Source organism: Parasteatoda tepidariorum, chromosome 3 (assembly GCF_043381705.1).
Source record: "Parasteatoda tepidariorum isolate YZ-2023 chromosome 3, CAS_Ptep_4.0, whole genome shotgun sequence".
Classification (NCBI taxonomy): domain Eukaryota; kingdom Metazoa; phylum Arthropoda; class Arachnida; order Araneae; family Theridiidae; genus Parasteatoda; species Parasteatoda tepidariorum.
The window spans coordinates 53,064,909-53,073,430 of NC_092206.1; the positions used below are offsets into that span (position 1 = coordinate 53,064,909).

At 32.6% G+C, this 8,522-nt stretch overlaps 1 protein-coding gene across 2 annotated transcripts in view; it reads right to left on the reverse strand.

The window, feature by feature from the left end:
• LOC107452795 (mesotocin receptor-like) overlaps positions 1-6,950 on the reverse strand; it is a 93,811-nt gene extending 86,861 nt beyond the window's left edge. For both annotated transcript variants that reach the window (XM_016069376.3, XM_043046986.2), the window contains exon 1: positions 6,001-6,950. The gene's annotated coding sequence lies outside the window, so the exon portion shown is untranslated. The remainder of the gene's footprint in view (positions 1-6,000) is intronic.
• Positions 6,951-8,522: the final 1,572 nt, after the last annotated feature.

Sequence of the window (8,522 nt, forward strand, 5' to 3'; positions counted from 1 at the left end):
GAAAAGTTGCGCTCCTTGGTTATATGTTAGGGAAAATCTTGCAAAGTAAAATCCGTAAAATGTCTTAATTTAGGGAAAGAGGGAAATCTTAGTAGTTGCTATTGGTTTATGAGATAGATCGAACGTTTCCCACACAAGAGCAAAGGGAAAAATGTCCTGCTCTTAATTAAATGCATAGTTGAGCCAAAAATAGATTTAAGAACAGGATGTGGCTTTTAAAAGTGTGAGAAAGTATTTCAAATAGAATAATTAATTAGGATGAAGTTTTATAGCAAAGAAACTAACATAAAAAGATTAATTGAAGCTTTTTATGTTACATATATATATATATATAATATATATATATATATATATATGTACTTAAAATATACTTAACTTATTATACTTCATAAAAAATAACTTCAAATAGTATTTCAGGTTTTCGTACCGATGGTAAGAGTAAAGTAGTAAGAGCTTTTGTCGTAACACCTATTAGGGTTTTGATTATTATTTAAGCTTTATGTTTAAAAGGGATATTATTTATAGATTAACTTATATTAACGTTTAACAGCGGATATTTTTAATCTAATCTTTAAATTATCTTAAACAACTTAAAAAAGCTACTTTTATTTAATAAATTTTTTTAAGTAAATAAAACAAGAGAAATTGAGCAGAAGTACCAACACAGATTTAACAAAAGTTTAATAAGAGATTGACCCCAGACAAAAATTATGATTCAGATGATTGTCTCAGATTAATAACTTCTAAGAATATATAAGCTTTCATTTAGCAATCTATCTATCAGTTATGAAGACTACATTACAAATATTAATTAGTTTGCTTCTTAATCACGAAAATTGGGATATCCAACCAAAGGCTGAAATGCATCCTTGAGTGCACTAAATCACTCAATTGTTATAATTTTGAGATCGTGAATAGCAACTAGCAGTTCCTATCAGACGATGAGTATTCCGATTTCAATATATACTGCTAAATAGCAACCAACATAGACATATGTTGGTTGTTTTCCAACACATTAATAATTGATAAATTGCCAAACGATAGGTAAGTGAAGTAACTTCCGCTTAGACTTCTCTTACATCACAATTAGAAATTTACGCGTATTTACCTTCTTCTCGACCATGTTTTATGTTTTCCAATGTAGAAGTTAGTATTTGTAGAGGTTGATAAAACTCCCGGTAAAAGATTCGGGTGGAAGAATTTCTGCTGGTGTAAGCTAAATTGCTTAAATCCGCACCACAGTACTCAGGTAATTACGTATCAATAGTTATTTCTTTTTCATATCTTCATTTGACATTTTAAATATGAAGAACACATTTTTTCGCAAAAACGTGACACAAAAATTAAGTTTAGAGCAACTGAATATTCCGAGTTTATACAAACAAACCCGGAACGTCAACAACAAAAAAAATAGCCACGTCACTGCCATGACGTTATAAGAGGATCTCAAGACTTCCGTGAGGTTTTTTTTTTTTTTTTTTTTTTTTGATAGATGGTGAATACAACATAATATTGTTATAAAGGTTCAATGCTTATGCAAGTTTTACTATAAATACATGATTTGTACCATTTAAGTTATAAGCTATCCAATGAAAGTTATAATAATTATGCACCATACTGTTCACATGGAAACCATAATCGCGAGACTGCGATGTTCTTTTTGACAAAAAATATATCAGATCGAATTGTAAACTCGCAGGATAGCTTGTGAATGTTCGATTAGAGCATTTGTGGTTGAATAAATGATCGTTACGATGTATCTGTTCGTCATTTGTGTTTACCTTCATTCATCATTGCATTATTGTATTGTTTCATCTCCCTTGTTTCTTAAAAAGCACTCGTCATTAAAACAGAATGCAACATTTTGTGTCAGGAAGTAAAATTGATAAGACTGATTATGGCAAATTTACGGAACATTGAAAAGATAAAGAATTTTCAGTGGAGTGAGGAAACTTCACAAACGAAGAGAGGTACTTTGTGTTTAGATATTATTTCCACAAATGAATTTCCACTGATCAAACTCCTGCAATAAACAATAGCATAACGAAAGCATTCATTGATGCACCGGGAAAAAAACAGGAGCTCTTAGAAGCTCTTCGTTGAGGACTTTTTGGTAGAGCTAACCCGCATTTGCGTTACATGAAAAGGAAGACCACGAGAACCTCCCATGATCCTAACCCATTATCCGTCTACCGCTGAGGATATTTTACGTCAGCATTGTAGTCGGGGCAAAGCTGGATGCGGAATTCACATCGACTGGGATTCGAACCCGGTCCGCCTCATTGGAAGGCAAGCGCTCTATCCCCTGAGCCATCACAGCTCAGCATTTAATCTAGAAACTCATGACCAAAAACTTGAAAATTCAGATTTTTAATGGTAAAGACAGTTGGGCTGTGTTTAAAACATAACTCAATATGACTGCCAAAGTAAACAACTCAGTTGATACTTTGAATGCTGTCAATATCATTGGATGATGTTTCTGCAGATATTTTACGTACTTTACCCGAAAACAAAAGAAAAAAATCAGATGCGTTAATTTCTGTATTAGAATTCAGATTTAGTGATAATTGTATTTTAGGGTTGTACGGCCTTCAACTAAAGTTGAGAGTACAAAAATTATCAGAAAATCTTCTTTGCATTATCGCACTATCCGTTTTCCAGGTTGCTCGTCCGAAATTCGTGAAACATAAGCAGTCAAGTATTTTGTGAATATTGTCCGGGATCTTGAAATTTTAAAGTTCTTCGAATTACGGATCACGAGGTCTTTTAGACTGCCACGATTCAATCAGTAAAAATCGAAGCTTCATTTTTTGCAACTCAATAATTTCTCAGGTCAGGGAAGGTGAGGATAAAATCGGTAAGGATATTGAAAATAAGTTAATTACAGAGAAGCACTATGAAGAAATCAAACAAGACAGAGTCAGAGACAAAAAAAATTTTTAAGAAATTAAGAACCGATTTCAGGAAATGGCGAGATGTCAAATATATATATATATATATATTCTATATTAGCAATATTTAAGATTTTTATAACATCAATTAAAAAATAACAACTTTCTTTTGCATGAATGAGTAAGCTATCCTTTAGATAAAAATAGAAGTAAAACTAGCATTGATAATAATGATTTTGGACTTGAAACTGGTATGAAAGAAAAATATTTAAGTTATTGAAATTTTTCTTGTTCTTCTTATAAATCACTTTCATATTTTCATTTTTTCAATATTGGAAGAAGATCTAGTTTATATTTTTAATTAAATCTAAAGCCTGATACGGGATATCTAAATCTTACATAAAAAAATTTCATAAAAGATATAAATTTTGATTTTGCTCTTATAAATAAATCTCATATTATCTCATGTATCTTTCCCCCTCTCAACGATCATGATTGAAGTTATTTCTTCTGAATCTTTTTTTTCCTCTCAAGTTTCACCCCAAACACAGTTTTATTTGGTGTTTTTTTCTGAGTATTATTGATGAAAAAGACATCAAATTATGTGTGATGAAAATATCCATATAAAAATATTTTAAAAGAATTTGAATAGAAATTCAGTTCAAGTAAATATTTAATATTAATAATGTGTTTTGAAGGATGATTATTAAAAACTAGATTATTAGATGATTATGAGATTATTAAAGTTGAAAGATGATTACTAGAAACACCTTCAAGTTTCAACTTCCAATTTAAAGCTGTTTTGATGTTTGTTACATCCACCTTCCTCTATTCTAATTGATGAGATTTTGATAGAATTTTTGTATTTTCCTCGGTTAAATAATGATTTTCAATCCCATTTTGTGGATTTTTGTTTTTGACAAAAATTCTAAGATACATATTAATAATATATGTTGCCCCAGTGACAATAGTTTTCTTAACACCTTATATGTTCGTGCTGTTAAATTTTATGTTTCGTTTGGTATTTTCCAATGAGATTTGACAAAACACATATAGTGCTGTAATTAAAAGAAGCTTTGTTTAAGTTCGGCACATTCTATCATTTTTAAACAAACAAATTTTAATTTTCTTAATAGTTTTCTTAATAGTCTTATAAAGAATTATGCCATATGTTTTCTAATTTATGACTAAAATTTTATACCTGTGAAGGCTTATTATAGAGATATCAAAGTCAGAAGCTGAACTAGATCAGTGTTCCACAATCATTCAATCAACTTCCGTTTCCATAACTCCTATCTGATGATTCGTATACCTATACCAACTGATTGATCTTTGATGGATTGATTACAAAAAGACGGATAAGTGAAGTGACGTCATCTTCGACATCTCTATAATATTTCTTTTGTTTCTAATAACTGATGTTAGATTGCTTATTTGTTTCCAACATGCGTTATTACTTCAGCATTTAAATTATGAGACGAAATTAAAATTCTTCAGAGAATTTATTTATTTTTTTAAACATTTTGAAACTATTCTGTTTATATGAACACACTTCGAAACAATTACAAAAATATTGCATCTGAGCAATATAACGTAAGGGGATTAAAATTTAACATAAAATGATTAAAAAAACGTTTGCAAATTAAGAAAGAAGACGAAAATCAGTAAAGGTGTTCAAAAGTTATGGTGGAAAATTTGATCTATAACAATTGGTTTGAACAACAGAAACTCATAATTTTGATATTGCGTATGAACAACATGGTCCCGCAGTGGACTGATCGTTAGGACACGGTTCCCAGCAGATCACCGAAGTCAAGCATCACTGTCTACTGTCAGTCTGCGGGTGGGTGACCACTTGGATCAGTCTGCGTATGGACTGAGGGTGTGCTGTATTGGTTCTCGTTAAACTGTGCTACCGTAAAGTGCTCGACTTCGCGCGCAGGTTGTCGGGCTACAGAAGAGGGGATGCCATTCCTTCCGCAGAGGATTAAAATTGTGATGGCATGTCTTCGGATCATCCTCCGGGATGTTTCCCAGATCATCGCCAATAGCCCATTGTGCAGCTCTAGTACGACGTAAATTAATAACAACAACAACAATGAACAACATGACGTAAGAAAGTCGCAATTGCTTACAAACATCCCAAGAAAATTTTCAAAAACTGAAAAGAAACACGTTTCAAATTGATGCTTCCGTTCTTTAGTTACTAGAATACGTCTATACATGCAGACAGAATAGAAAGGATGAATGTTTAGAGACCTATTGTTAGCTAGTACATTAAATTTAATAAATTAATTTATTGGTTAAATACAATATACAAACAATATATTTCAAATGAGATAGTTTGAACACGCAGACGTTTTAGATTCCGAACCCAACTTCCACCCAAAATGCCTTAACACAATAATTGCCTCAAGTTCAGATAGTCACCATCTTTTACAAATCTCATAAATATGCTTTAAATAACTTAGTACCAGACTAGAGAGGGTGAAAAAAATTATACATAAGAAAACAAGTGTATCAATTTCTAATTGTCTCTCCACTGTAGAATTATCCTAATACTATTTTATTTTATTTAATAGCCAGCGTTGAACAGCCGACTTAATTCTGAGTTTATGACTCTCTAATCTGGATAACTTCGGAGTTGTACTAACGAAAAAAAAATTTAATGAAAAGGAAAATAAGTTATGTGTACCATTAGTAAATTAATTATAATTAAAATTGGGGGTCATATGTATCAATTATAACTATCTTAAAATTTAAAGGTGATGTTACAATTAAAATATATATACAAAGAAATGGATTGTAAAATTTGACAGAGGTATTCAGTCGATAAAGTTTAAGACAAACAAAAAAAAGGGAGATTAATTAAATAATAAATTTTGATAATAAATTTGGATCATCATTAATTGATGGAAAGAAAAGGCCAAAAGTGATCGAAAATAGTGGAAGGACATATTGCTTAAGTGCCACGTGAATTAACCCAACAGCAAGGGCTCGTGGTCAAGATAAAGTTAAAGGACGACTGAATAACATCTATAAATTTTTTTACGTTTGTGCAAATAAACACTGGTCAAAAAAAAGGAAATAATATGAGAATGTTACTCACCACATATTATTTACATCATGGAGACAGGTCTAATATCGGACATTCTGAAGTGATGAAAACCAAAAGAAAATACAACGCTTAACTCGCTCACAAGTTTATTTTTAATTGTTCATTATCTTACAACAGTATCAGTTTTGGAATGGGATGGGTGGTCCGTCACACATAAAAATACATTTAGGCATCGCAAAAAAAATATAACTAATGAATAACGAAAAATGGCAAAAAAAATAACTTTGGGGTGGTTTGGTATGGCTCGCTGACCACGAAGGTCAGCTTACCAGCCGCACCGCAATCCCCGAGAGAAGTGTACTTGCGAGTACCAAAAACGATAATAATAATGGCGTCCCTAAAGCGCGGGAAAATGCGAGTTGAAAAGCAGGAGAGAGAACGACTGTCATTGGATGGGGGATTACCACACGATTAGGTCACCACCAATCAGTGCAAATAGTACTCCCACAACATACCAAAAAAGGAGTCAAAAGGAAGAAGTCCCCCCAAAAAAGGCGTGAACACCCCGAAGGTTCTAGAAAAATCTAGAAAAACCGACCGGAAGAATCACGTGCAAAATTGAAGGTTACATGAAAGTGATGGGAAAAGAAGTTAAGTGGTGACGTAAATTAGAATGTGAGGGAAAAGAATTCGTCCTTGAAGGACAGTGGGGTCAGACGACCTTGAATTGCAAAAGGTGAAAAGGAGAAAGACACAAAAAATGTGTTGCTAACGTAAGAGGAAAAGAAACATTTCCAATTCTCTTCACAGAAAAAAAATGAAGAGAAATAAAAAAATAGGAAAAGTACAAATACTATTAACTATGAAAGATTTGATCAAATTAAATTTAAATTACTGACATAAAAAAATCGTCACACAACACTGTGACATCAAACAACTAACATTAAACTAAAAAGGAATTAAATTAAACAATTAGAAAAAAAAAAACGTCACACATCACTGTGACAGGAGTCAAGTAAGTTTGAACCCACCGCAGAATATAGGTGAATTCCTGGATCAGGCAGTGGGACAAACTAAACTTTGGAGGACTTTTTAATGGAACAAACGCGCATTTGCTTCACAAGGAGAGGAAAATCATGAAAATCAGCCACGATTACCCAGACGGCATAGGGTTTATAACCCATGATCTGTCTACCACTGAGCATATTTTACGTGAGCACTGTGGTGAGCCTTGACCTGGGAACAGAATTCAGAACAACCAGCCACAGCCGGGTCACGAACTTGGTTCACGTAATTGGGGGACGAACACTCTTTCCCTTAAGCGACTGATCCTAGTGGTATAATTAAGTTTTGTTTAAACTTACAAAGAATGTCTTATTGGAACTACACTATCAACAGTTCGATTCAACTGTTTCAATAGATCCATGCCTAAACTGCGTTGATCGATTTTGTCAAAATAAAGAAAATACAACTTAGCACTTTAATCGGATAAAAGAGGACTACAAAACAATGACCTGGGATTACAATTGGATATAAGAAAAAAAAAATTCAGATAATGAATTAACTGGACTTCAAATCGGACCTAGATTTAGCATTGTTGTTGTTGTTATTTCTAATGCCACTTGCCACACTAGCAAGCCTGCTTGGTGAAACCGACCAATTTTAAGGCAGAGAGTGCATTTCTTGCTTTTCAGTGGCTCCATCTATGGCCAAGAATTCGTCTTCAGCCACACACACGTCACACCCGTTTATAGGGCGAACCCATTCATACATCCATTCATTGATCCACAGATCGTAATATTTGACCCGAATCAGAGAACGATTGATCTCCAATCCAGTAGCCCTAGAGGTATTTATTTGTGATGGGAACATGGAGGACTTTGCGACTCGATGGATTTAACGTGAATCAGTCACCATTTACTACACTGAGAGTCTTCGGCCGGCGGGGTTCGAACCCACTAACTCTCGGACATGGGACAAGCGCCCTACCGACCAGGCTATTCCGGCATAGATTTGGTATTGTTAAAAATGTAAATTAAATTTTAGCCAGCTTTTTATTTTATTTTTTTAAATTTTAAACCACTAATCTTTTGTTCATTTATTTTTGATATTGTCTTAACACTTTACTGTAAATTACGCTTTTATTAAGTTTATAAAATTTAATTAAAATTCTACGACTGCACGATTAAATTCAAATTAAAATGCATTAAAATGAAAATTAAAACATAAACATTATCACATAAATTTAACTTATTGAACTAAATACAATTCTCCAGCTTTAAAATTTAGAAGAAAACATTAAGATGTGCTGTGTTATTGCAACTTTTATTAAAAGTTTTCAGTGTATTACAGAACTTTTCAATATGTTATCAAATACCAGAGAATTATCTTAAAAATGGATCTTTTAAGTGTTTTCAAAGGTAACATATTTTTTCAAATGAAACTTTTAAGCCTTCAAATTTCGTGCAATGGAACGGTTAGATCCTCAGGGATCACTGATATCGAAGTAGTAGATCGGAAAAAAAAGAGTCTGGAAAATTCAGAAGATTACTTTACAAAATGTCAAAATTGCT